The following is a 12,474-nucleotide window of genomic DNA, read 5'->3' on the forward strand; positions in this document are numbered from 1 at the left end:
TGTCTGCGAGACCATTTTGGACTGACTATTCTTTAGAAGCTTATGTAATTTAGGAACTCTAACTACTTTGAAAACTTGACTATTTGGAACTCGCCCTTGGGCATTATGTATATATGTTAGGGTTGGGATATGTCATATATAAATATCTAGGCATGCCATGTTTTGAAAATGGCATATGACTTACTTATATTTCAAAAAAATTAGTTGCATCTTTAGGACAAGTTGCATATTCATTTAAGATGTGTCACTATATTAACCCCCGAAAGTTGGGATGTTACAGATAGATAAAGGGTGTAATAGGAAGTTAGAGTAGTAATTTTAATAAAAAAATAACATTAATTGCTATTTCTTAATACTTGTGCAACAACCTTAAAGTGTGAGTTATATAGGAACGGAGGGAGTGCATGTGTAAAATTAATTTGGGGTTAACTGCTGTATTTGAGATTTGAGATTAAGTTTGTAGTGAAATTAATCAGAACAATGTGGCGTAACTTAGATTTAAAAAAATAAAAAAAATCTACATGGAAAAGCTGATAGGATTAAATTTGATTTAAAAAAAATTTTAGGGATCCAATTTGATGCGAAATTTTTCAGAGTCGCAATTTGATTTTCTTGACGATTTTCAGGACCAAAAGGTTATTTAAGACTTTTTTTATCCCTCCGTCCCTAAATAAGCTAAAGTTGAGATCTATGTGGTGTCACTAAATATAAGCTAACTATGCAAAATGTAATTTTTTTTACCATATTTGTCCTTGCATTTATTGGTTTTTCAATTTCAAAATTTTGAAATTGAAACTCACTTTTATTCTCTTTTCTCCTAGTACTACCCACTTAAATAGAGGTAAATATGAAAGATTGTACCATTTTTTTAAAAACCAATGCATCAATTGAGACTTTCCTAATAAGCGTGATTTTTACAACTTTACCTTATAATTAGGGACGAAGGGAGTATGTCATAGTGGTCTTCGCTTTCTATGTTTCATCTTTTATTTAGTGTTTATTTGGATTCATTAAATGAGTTTAATTATTTTGATTAGTTTTTTTTTAAAGCAAAAGGATATTATTGAGATGAGAAAAGAACATGAGGACAACCTCCTCATTAGGTAGGGCACAACCACACAAACCACCCCACACAAGCTATCATTACCTTCCTCCTTGAAAGACTAAATATAGAAATTGTGTCTCATTAAAACCTTACTAGGGAAAACCCAAAGGGAAAAAACATATTGAAATCTCTTTTTTTTCAACGGTTATTTTATTATAATATATCCTCACATTTTCTTCCTTTTTAATTTAATGGGTATTGATGGAATTAAAATTGAATTTATTTTGATAATTATAAAGTAATATTTTTATCCTAATTATATTTTAATCATTCAAATAAAATGTTATTTTAAGAGTTTTTAAGGTGGGCCGAATAAAGAAAAATATTATAATTGTGTGTATCGTATTTATTTTATTTTATCTCAACAAAAGTATCCTCTCAACCGATAGTTTTGAGATCAATTTCTCACCCCACAGTCATCGCACTAAACATAGGGCTCGCTGACGTTTTTTTATTCTATTTATTATCCAAACACTAAATTATTATCTTTATTCAATACTAATACTCAAACAATAAAATTATATATGTTATTCTATTTTATTGCGTACTATTCTATTATAATATGGATTAACGGTGTGTACCTTCATCCAACTGAATTTTGCCACATTATAAAATATATTTTTGCTTTGATTTATTTTTAAAACAACAATTATTATTCCTTCTATGTGACATGTTGTGATTGGTTGTCAGTATAAAACTATTTTACGTCTACAATAATATCCATATGTTTTATAGAGTTAAATATCACATTAGTCCTTGAGTTTTACACTCGGTTCAATTTTTGTTCATAACAAAACAATTTGCAGGGATATACCCCTGCGTTTAGGAAAATAAGTACCCTTTATACAGTCTTTGTCAAAGAGTGAAAACGAGATTGGATTGTTGTTTTAGGGTAATGAATTGAATGGATGAAAAGAGAGCGAATTTTGACGAAGAAGAGTCTGAGTAAGATGGTAGAAATAAAATAATAAATTCGATCATATATCTCAGAAACCATATAAGATAGATATTCCTCAATAAAATTTCTTTTACTTGCGAAACAAATACCACAACGCTAACTTGTTCACTACGGATATCATAACAAAACATGAAGGTAATTAAAATTGTTTTTTTCAGGTTAGGAAATGTATTGCAATACATGATAAAATAAAAAATTATTGGCCAATATAGATCCATAAACAAGCGTTCATGTTAAGAAGTGTCATGGATCCTTTGTAGTAGTTTCTTCTGCTATTCCAAGATTCTTTGTTCTGTAGCAACAACTTAAAGAATGTTACAAAGAGTTTGAATAAATTACTAAGTTATTTGATTCCCAAGTTTGAACTTATATCAGACAATAATGTTGTAAAAACTTCAAAAATATATACAATCCACTCAATTTAAACATCAATATATAGAAATCCTTAACTTCTAAGTACTCCAAAGAATACATTCATGTTCATGATTGGTATCAAATAAGATGCATTTTTTTCACGTGAAAACAAATTCTAAAATGACATATATGGTTATTTTTTAGCAACATTGAATATGTGTTCATATGATCTAGTGCAAACATTACACAATACACTGGTAGATTTTGAAGTCTGAACCCAAAATTTAGATATAAATTCATAAGTGTATATAAAATTAAATTTCCAAAATTCCAAAATTTTACTAGTTTTATTTTTTATACAATCAATGTACGTGAGACTTACAATTTTAACACAAGCAAATGTAGGATATGTAAATAATAATTAATCGGACAAGTTTTGATATTAAAAAAATTAGCAAATACCTGGTTCATAGGTTTGTTGAAGCCTTTTCATTCTTCACAATTTGGTGGATTGATTTAGTCTTATCCAGCTTAGCCATTTCTCTGAGCACATCATCTTCAATTTTCTTTGCCTACCATTCGGAAGGGTCCTACACAAAGTCCTCACTGAAAATCATCCTAGAAACCCAGTCTTTCTAGTTGGTTTTCTTATATTTATCCTCCTCAAATGATCCAGCTGCTAATAGTTGATAAACATGAACAACCTTGTCTTGGCCAGGACGGAAGGCCCGTGCAATAGTCTGCTTCGTTTTGGACGGATTCCACTCTGAGTCCAAGAAAATCACGCGAGAAGCTACTGCCAAACTAACCCCTGTTATTGACAAATAAAACTAACCCCTATTAAAATTATGTTTATTTAGTATATAAAGTGAGTAGTTATGTAATTGTTATGTGTTACTCTTTTATAAAGGGAGGACCAACTCATGTGATGTAACAAAATAATACAATTTCTCGTTTTCTATACCTTCCGCACAAGCGCTGATTGAAGCAAGGAGAACCTTTGAGGCTCCACAATGATCCTCAAACTTATCTATCACTTTCCCTCTCTGAAACAACTCTTGTTCCCCATGTAGTGTCAAGATCTCTGTTCCTGCTTTCCAATTGAAGAACCTCTCAAACAACTCCAGAAGCAGCCACATTGGTGCAAGGTTGCGGCAAAAGATAAGAACCTTCTCCTTCATCTTGACCACACGGAAGACAAGGCTCAAAACAAATTTCACCTTTGACCCTATTTTCAAATCAATCTTGCATTTTTCTAGTTGCTTCAATTGGCTCGAAGAGAAAAACTTTTTGGCGCATTTTGTTGTTGAGATAAGCCATGGATGTATTGACCCAAGGGTTATCAAAAACTCTACCTCAAGAAGGTACCTGCCACTCCGGTTCATTTTCTTATGCAGTTTCTGCAAGATTTCACTTTGCTTCTCAGTGTTATTCATCAACAAGGTGTAAATTTGTAAACCACGTAGTAAACTATCTGCATTCACACTATCATACACATCTATGAAACCACTTGTGATTTTCTTCTACAAGTTCAGACCCAGCATCTTCTCCTCAACATTGTCATTACCAGCATCGATTTTCACCCCAATTTTATCAATGAAGAATTTCCTTGCTCGTGACTCGACTAAATGGGGACCTTTGTTTTCAGCTTCGCTCTTCACATATTTTGGATCTAACTCTTGGAGCACTTCATGAACAAACCTTGGTCTTGCTAAGAAAAGTGTGTTAAAATACTCGCAAAAACTAATCTGAAACAATGTGCCAGAGAGGAGTACTCTCAGTTCTGTCTTCACTTTCATTAACTATTTCCTCAAACTCGACTTGGTGCTTCTTGGATTGTGCCCTTCATCCAGCACAAGAATCTCAGGACTTTCCCTCAATGCTTTAGCCATGAAATTTTTGTGTTCATACTTTGAATTTTCATGCATTAATGACAAAAATGAAGTGTAACCTGTAACACCCCGATTTCGGTGGTGCCACTTTGGTGACTTTAAATCAATAGTGCGGAAAATGCGTAAATATTTTTTTTCGTTTTCTTTTCAAATAGAAGACTTAACATAATGAAGACTCAACCCAAAGATAATAAACATAAAGTAATTGGAGATAGTGCCCGCATGCGAATAAGTACATCCCATGGTCAGAGTCATGAGTTTTATGAATACAGTTTTCAAGAAGATTAGTCAGCCCCAAACGGCCTTCGAAAGACTTCCTATGCCCGAAAAACTCCCTGTGATGCTCCTGGAAGAGAACCACACAAAAGCTAATAGCCGGGGACCTACCGTGCCCCAAAATGAGAAATGACAATCAGAGCTGTGAAAACAATCCCCCATATACTACACTCCTAACATCGTCCCTCATCCGATCATGCATGAAGTTAGGGTCCACGTCGAAGGCTGAGTAGTAGTCATTGCGCTCAGGATCCTCCCCGAACGACGAACCATCTTGAATCAGCTGTTGGACGTCTGGCAGCAGGCCGACCGCCCAAACACAACCATACACACAAAGCCAAGGCGCGAGGGTCAACTCACATAATATAATAGATAATACAAGCAACATTTGATGAATAAAGGGGTATATATATATATGTTGTATATATACATATAAGTTTTGTATCGTCTACCCTAAGGTATATACATAACATGTTATCAAATTTCTAATAACAATTCAATATTCAATATCTCAACAATTCAATAAGTTATATCTCGAAAACTCGATAAGCAATATATCAACAAATATAGTTAAGTGCATGGTGTGCCAATGCTATGTCATGCTCCAAAGATGATCCGGATAAAATGTCACCATCTCGATGGATGGGACAAGCCAAGCATATCGCTCCGCTAAAGCATCTCGCTCTTATGAAGCATCTCGCTCCTGTAAAGCATCTCGCTTTTATGAAGCATCTCGCTCCTGTGAAGCATCTCGCTTCAATGAAGTCCGATCTGATATTGTCCTTTGGAAAGCTGCACGCTCCCCAACAAATGTATGAATGAATGCAATATGGTTAGCCAAACAACGAATCGTCCTCACCAAGGTACGCGTGTCTAGCTAGAGTACATTGTTTCTACAATACCCTAAGGTAAACAAAGAAGTGCTAATCGCATTTGGTAACTTTCCTAGTCACTTGGGCTCACCGTCTCGATGGCCAACCAAACTGCTCAACGAGCAAAAGAATGCAGCTGGCACTCAGTGACCTTTCAACTTACCATGGCTCACCATCTCAATGGCCAAACAAACTGCTCAACGAGCAAAAGAGTATCAACATACTCAGAACTGACTAGTTCCCCGGCTTATCCCTTGGATTGGCCAACCAATAAAACTTGCTCTTCGAGCAAAGTGCCAACGCACAATGGTTTCCCTAGAAACCTGGATCCGACGACACTTCTCATTTTCAAAACTTAATGTTCAAGCCATAAACTTTCGTCTGAGTCTTTTATCATTATATTAAGGGTTTTGAGGTTGTTTAATACATTATGGAGGTTCATTATGAAATTGTTTAAGTTTCGTTTCTAATCCTATTAGTTTCAAAGATCCCATAATTTCAATGATTCCCTGGAGAAGGTCTCAAAACAAAAGGTCCATCATCACCCAAGTAATGGCCCGAGAAGTTCCTAGGTAAGCTGGCCGGGCACAATGCCCCATTAAAAGCCCTTCTTGCCTTAGACAGAACAACCTAAGTTCTTACGTGAATTCAAATGGGGTTTTTTCCAATATCATTTTCAAACTCAATTTTCCTTTGAGATTGCCTCGATCCATAAAACAATAATAGGGTACAAACCTCGGTCCATCTCATCAAACTTTATCCAAAAACTCGACAGGAGTCTGGCATAACTACCCGTTATCCACTATCTTGACGTTCCTCACTCATTCGCACAATTGCACGGTATATTCAATATAGTCAGCAATTCAAGTGCGTAATATAAAGACACAATATAATCAATATAATCCAAATATCATGTGAACAAGTAATCCCATATGTAATTCAAATATCATGTGAACAAATAATCACATAGCCTATAGTTAACCATTTAACAATTAAGCATGCAGGTCAATTATCAACATATCAATGCGATAAATCCTAATCTCCCATGTCGGCCGAAGCCCATAAAACAGAGACACACGTCTCAATCAGTTCACTCGGCCGAAGCCTCCAGAAAACATTTTTCAGAACAGTTCATGCAATATTTGTGCAGAATTTAACAAATAAGTCGAACAAGTCGACTCTAGGTCATTAGCTAATAACGGTGAGTTGCCCTAACCTCGAACTCGTCCAGTGTGTTCAAGCAAGGCTCCTTCACAATCCTCTTTTCCTGCTCCAAGTGTTCCTCCAAACGAATCTTTGAGCAAACGAAGCGAAAGTCAATCAAAACAAGTCAATTCGGTCAAAACAATACTAACTAGCGTTTAGACAAAGCTTAAGAAGCTTTAGAGTACAATATTTAAGCACAAATAGACGACAGAACCTTTGTTCGCTAAAATGTGCATAACTCAAGCTACAGAACTCGGAATGACACGAAACCAAAGCCAAAATTTTGACAACGGAGAGAGCTTCGCTATAGCTCAGGCCATACAGACCCAAAAAAATATTTTTGGACACGGTCCAATTACTACAAGTTTCGGCCAGTGCTAGAAACAGGGTTTCCCAAACTTTTTCTTCGATCTAAATTAATTCCTAGGTATTCTTAGGCAATATCTAGGCCAGAGAAACTCTCAGAAAAATTATCGGGTCGAAAACTAACACAGGGGTATTTTGGTCAGTGTTTTTAGCTCGAAAACTCAAAGTTGGAATTTCTGAAAATAAATTAGATGGGTACGTTCCTAAAATTATTTAGAACAACTAATCCTACTGAGGCTAAGCTCAGTCGCAAGTTTTAGATGATAAAAACAGAAACTTTAGAAGAAATGGGTCATTTTCACAGTTATAGAGATCTAGGACAAACCGGCTGGAATTTGGCGATATTAATGACGTATTCTTGTTCTTGGGTACGAAGAGAATACATTTAGACACTAAAATCAACCTATTTGGACAGTTTTACAAAAAGCTCAAAACTTGAAGCACAGAAAGACATAGCAAAAAGCAACGGAATTTAAGATCAGAAGAAAGAAATAACATCAGTACCTCGAGGCCTACGCGTAGCAATGATCAGGCAAGAACCGGAAAAAAACTCTTCCTCCTTTCTCCCTCAAGCTCACCCACGGCCAACAAAGAAAATGTAAAGGATGGTGTGATTTTTTTGAGTTTTTGAAGTCCTATTTATAGGAAATTGAAAACGTGAGAAAATGATTATTTCGCGATTCCGATTTTTCCTACTGATTCCAACGTATTTTAGACACGATATTCTTCCCGCTGAATCTTCTAATTCTTCCAAGAAATATCAGTATGATTTTTGGTTTTCGAGGCTTGTTTTTAATGTTTACCGGCTTAAAATGCACTTTATGGTTTTGACCTCGGATGCAGAAACTTCCTTCTGAAGAAAGATTTGGAACGTCGATTAGAGTGGGCATTCGCGGATGAAATCTTTATTTGAAGCTCCGAACAGGAAAAGTCTACATCGTAGGTTAATTTAATAGCTCTAGAAAAACCAGGGATTCAGTTTCGGCAAACCTCCCGGTATCGGAAATGAGTGTTCGTAAATTCCAGGGTTTCGTATTAATCTGCTTGTCGTAGGAAGGTATTCGAGCAATTCTGTATATCTCCATAATTCTTATGACTTAATTTCTACAGTGTTTTAAGAGTACTTTGGCTCTATATAAACGCTCTCGTTCTAAGACAGTCATGTAAATGAGTCAAGTTATCGACTAAATTGACTACAGGGATAGAATTAATTAATCCATGAATTTTCTTCTTCATTAAATTATTTTTAAACAGCAACCACTTATGTAAATTCCTTTCACGTTGTATTAAATCCTAATTGTGAACAGGAAATTAATTAATTTATTCTAAGCTTTAAAAATTCGAGTCTCACATAACCCATGACCAGAACACTTGGGTGTGCATGCCACTTTTGAATCTTTTCCAAGCAATCCAAAGTATGCTTGACATCTTCATTGGGATTGGGAATTCCAGGAAGAGACAATGCATTTCCACTGAAATTTCTTTGGCTTCTGCGATTGTGAATCAGATAAACTGGCATTGGAATCTTCCACTTGATAAACTCTTGGTACCAAGTGTAAAGTGTGGTTTTTGGAGCAAGGATTAAGGGTTTTTTGTTTGGGAATAACTTCAAATATCTAACAAGAAACACAATGGTTTGGAATGTTTTTCCAGCTCCAAGAGCATGAGATATCACACAGCCTCCTCTGTTTTCATATTGTGCTTCCATAAGTGTTGGGTTTATGGACCCCCAAATGTTTTGCCAAAGAAACTCAAAAGCTTTCTTTTGGTGGAGGAGCATGTTTTCTCTAAGTTCAGGAATGTATCCCCAAACGCTGTCATTTTCAATGGATATAGGCTCATCACAAGCAGCAGATATATGAAGCAAAGGGATATCATTATCATTATCTTCACCCTTCGGCTCATCACAAGCAGCATATATAGGAACCAAAGGGATATCATTATCATTATCTTCACCCTTCGGTTCATCATCAATATTTTGTTGATCATCAGACTTTGGTTCATCATCAACCTTTGGCTTTGGTTCTTCATAAATGCACTCCCTATCCTTGTGTCACCGTGATCGGCATTCTGCCTACCAAAATGAACAATTTTTTTAGATGAAGAGTGGTTGGATCTACTTCTTATTTTAATTTATAAATAAGAACTTATAAGGTCTTATAAATAAGCACTTATAACCACTTTCTTGCAATGAACCACTTAAATCTATTATACGCTCTTTTGAATTCATTTTAAAAAATTATGAATAGAGTGATATTATTTAGTAAGTATTTATTGATCTAAAATTTTTGTTTATTATTTAAATCTAAATGCACCCAAAATATATAGACAAATCAAGAGAATGTACCAATAATTGTAGAAGAATTTTAAACTTAATGTTAAAGAAACTACACGGAGATTCTAATAAAGTATTGAATTTCACTTACAAAGCCTGGCATGATATATCTTATATCTTCATTCACAAAGCCGCATTTATGGTAATAGATTCCAAGTTGCTCATCCAATCTATAATCGTGCTCACAAGATCTAGTAGTCTCGTCCTTAGGTTGAGCACTTGAACCCTGCATTGATAAATTGAACAAGGAATTAAGAAAAAAATTTCGCTCACACTCTCAAATAAGAATAAATGGAGTGGAGATAAAACAGAGATATGAAGAAAAACTAAAAAACTTAGAGATGTGATATGTGTTGTGATTGAAAGAGAAGACATAGTAGGTTGAAAATGAAGGTGAAAATGAAGTGAGAGTGTGGTTGAATCATAAATATTAAACAAGTAGAGGAGGGAGGAATAACACACCTATATTTTTTCTTGAAGAAAACCCTCTATCATTGCATCATCCATTTCTCTCCATAACATTTCGATTTCAGAAACTTCTTCCTCCACCTGCTCCGCTCTTTGAATTTTCTCAGTTTCCTTGTCTTTGCCAAAGTTGATTGCTTCATTCCATTTCTCATTAATAGGAGCCTCTTCTATTGTGGGTAATTTTTCAATATCCTTCAAGTAAGAATATATAATTTCCTTTGATGCATCTACATTTAAGGCCCTACGTCTTCGAAAATCCTGAACCATGTAGCCTCTTGCGCTCAGCTCCTCTTATAGAATTAAACCCCTCCCATTTGGGTTCCAAATCTTCCATTGTATCATCTGAATTTGATGAATCCTTCCTCTGATGCTTCTTACCGCTTCTAAGATTATAATAATGTCTTGAAAAGGTTGCACCAACTACTTTCGTATCACCACTAGGCTGATTTATACACATACCAGTATCATCATTGTTGTTCGATCCCCAAATATCAACAAACTGGGAAGAAAATTGACCACTTTCATGGAGATTGCGGGGTTCAAGAGCCTCTAAACCACCTTTCTTAGGAGCTAGAACAATAGAAATTGGTTTTATATGTTCATTTTCGATGGCATCAGATTCACAAAACTTTTGAACACTAGTTTCAACATCCCCTTCAGCAGTGTAATTCACTAGTGCCAACTTGTCATCATTTTTCCTCGTGTCCACCTTATATTTCCGATTTTGAATTACAGAACTTGAACCAACATCACAATAGCCCAAGTAAAATTCAGGATTCTTGATTCGACCTGTCAAACGTTGTAATGGTGGCAACACCTGTACTTCATAATTTTGCATTGCAAGGACAATACTCCATGTATCAAGTTCAAAAATAGAGGGCATTGATTTGCCACCTTTTAGTTTGAAGTTCATAGCTTTTATGGGAAAATCAGAGTTACTAGTATCATTTTCCATGATTTGGTAGAGAATCTTATTTTGCTCTGATCTCGCACATAAGGACATGTTCTTTAGAAGTGATAAACCAGCTAGCAATGACATGTCGCAGGCGAAATTTCTTAAGGAAAACCTCGTTTGTGGTCTCTTGGTGCAGTTTTCTGATGAGTTCCACCTAAATGGTTGATCTTCAAGGCTTTTACGTCCAAGCCTTTGAAGGATAGAAAATTGATTTAACCCAACTACTTTGAAATCCTTACTCAGAGTATTTTGATTTGAACCAAGGGAACCTTGATTTGTATAAAAGATTACACGATACTCACATGAGCATTCAGGGTTGTGGGGCTTTCTCTCAATGGAAATTATTTTAGCATCAGCCCACACATGCAATTAAAAAAGTGAGAGTTTATCTGATTTAATGTCCCACAAACTAGGATTTAGGTCACTTGCACGGAATCCCTGAATTCACTTAGTCACTAAATATGGACCATACGACTTAATTCGGTAGGCTCATATTTTTTATCATGTCAGATTGTAAACATATCTAAAGTCATATGATCCAGATTGAATGACTCATGTTCGATGACATAGTGAATGTAAGGATTCGTAACTGCAAGGAATTATTTTCCCATAAACTACAACTCTCAATTTAAAGGAGATAGCCAATACGTTTCAAGACATGCTGAAAAAAGATATCAAGAAACGCCAAAATGATCATCTTATAAATTCATGCAAACACCAATAGTCTCAACTTACCGTAGTAAAATTTGATTGATTTGAATCATCTCTGCTTTGAAAGGTTGATAACACACACACATTAATCCCACATCGCAAGAAGTATAATCAATCAGATAAAGTAGTTTTCCTTGACCTTATTCGCATATCTGCAAAAGTAGTTATCGTTGACCTTGTTCGTAAGTCCGAAAAACCTTTCTCTATCTATATCTCATGATTATCCACAAAATGAAAGGTCACCCTTCTTGATTCAATTCTAATGAACTTCACGGGTTTCCATGAGCCAAACAAAAAAGCCTCATTTATTTAGCAAGTGTGTTTATGGAAAAAATTTGGTATATACAATAGAAATTAAAGAATAGATTATTGTCCACATGTTGTGTAAATAAAGGCAATATTTTGAATATCATAAAATTTATTTGGTAATCTATTGGTATTTAATTTTCATATATTTTTTTTTCTTTTTTCTTGCATGCATAATGATGAATCAATAAAAAGAAGAGGAAAAGATTACGATAAGCATTGAATGGATGCTTCACTTGATGCAAATTTCTTTTTCTAAGTGTCATTGAATTTGATACTGACAAATAACAAGAGTCCATTCCATCCTGACAGATGTTCATCTGTATTAGGTGATTAAAGAAATAAATATTAGTACATAAACTTCCATTTAAGACAAAGTCCTCATTTATTTCGCATAATAAACAAGAAAAATCTTGGAAAATTATGGATACAAATCTTGAAATTATGAATACCTTTCAGAAGATAAACAAATTCATATATAGTTGTTTCTTTTCCAAAAAAAACCTAACTTTCTTACATTATTATAAGAACGGAGTCGGTCATCAAACTAAGAAAAATATTCACCCCCAAATTTGATTCCATCAAGGAAAATAAAGAAATAAAAGGGAGAAAAATGATGGATGATGTCATAATGAATGAAAGTGAAATGTGACATGGAAGATAAAGTGAG

General features: G+C 34.8%; 1 pseudogene; it reads right to left on the reverse strand.

The window, feature by feature from the left end:
- Positions 1 to 2,884: 2,884 nt before the first annotated feature.
- LOC130736875 (SNF2 domain-containing protein CLASSY 2-like) lies at positions 2,885 to 12,171 on the reverse strand (annotated as a pseudogene).
- Positions 12,172 to 12,474: the final 303 nt, after the last annotated feature.

The sequence above is a fragment of the Lotus japonicus genome, chromosome 1, assembly GCF_012489685.1.
Source record: "Lotus japonicus ecotype B-129 chromosome 1, LjGifu_v1.2".
In the NCBI taxonomy this organism is placed as follows: Eukaryota; Viridiplantae; Streptophyta; class Magnoliopsida; order Fabales; family Fabaceae; genus Lotus; species Lotus japonicus.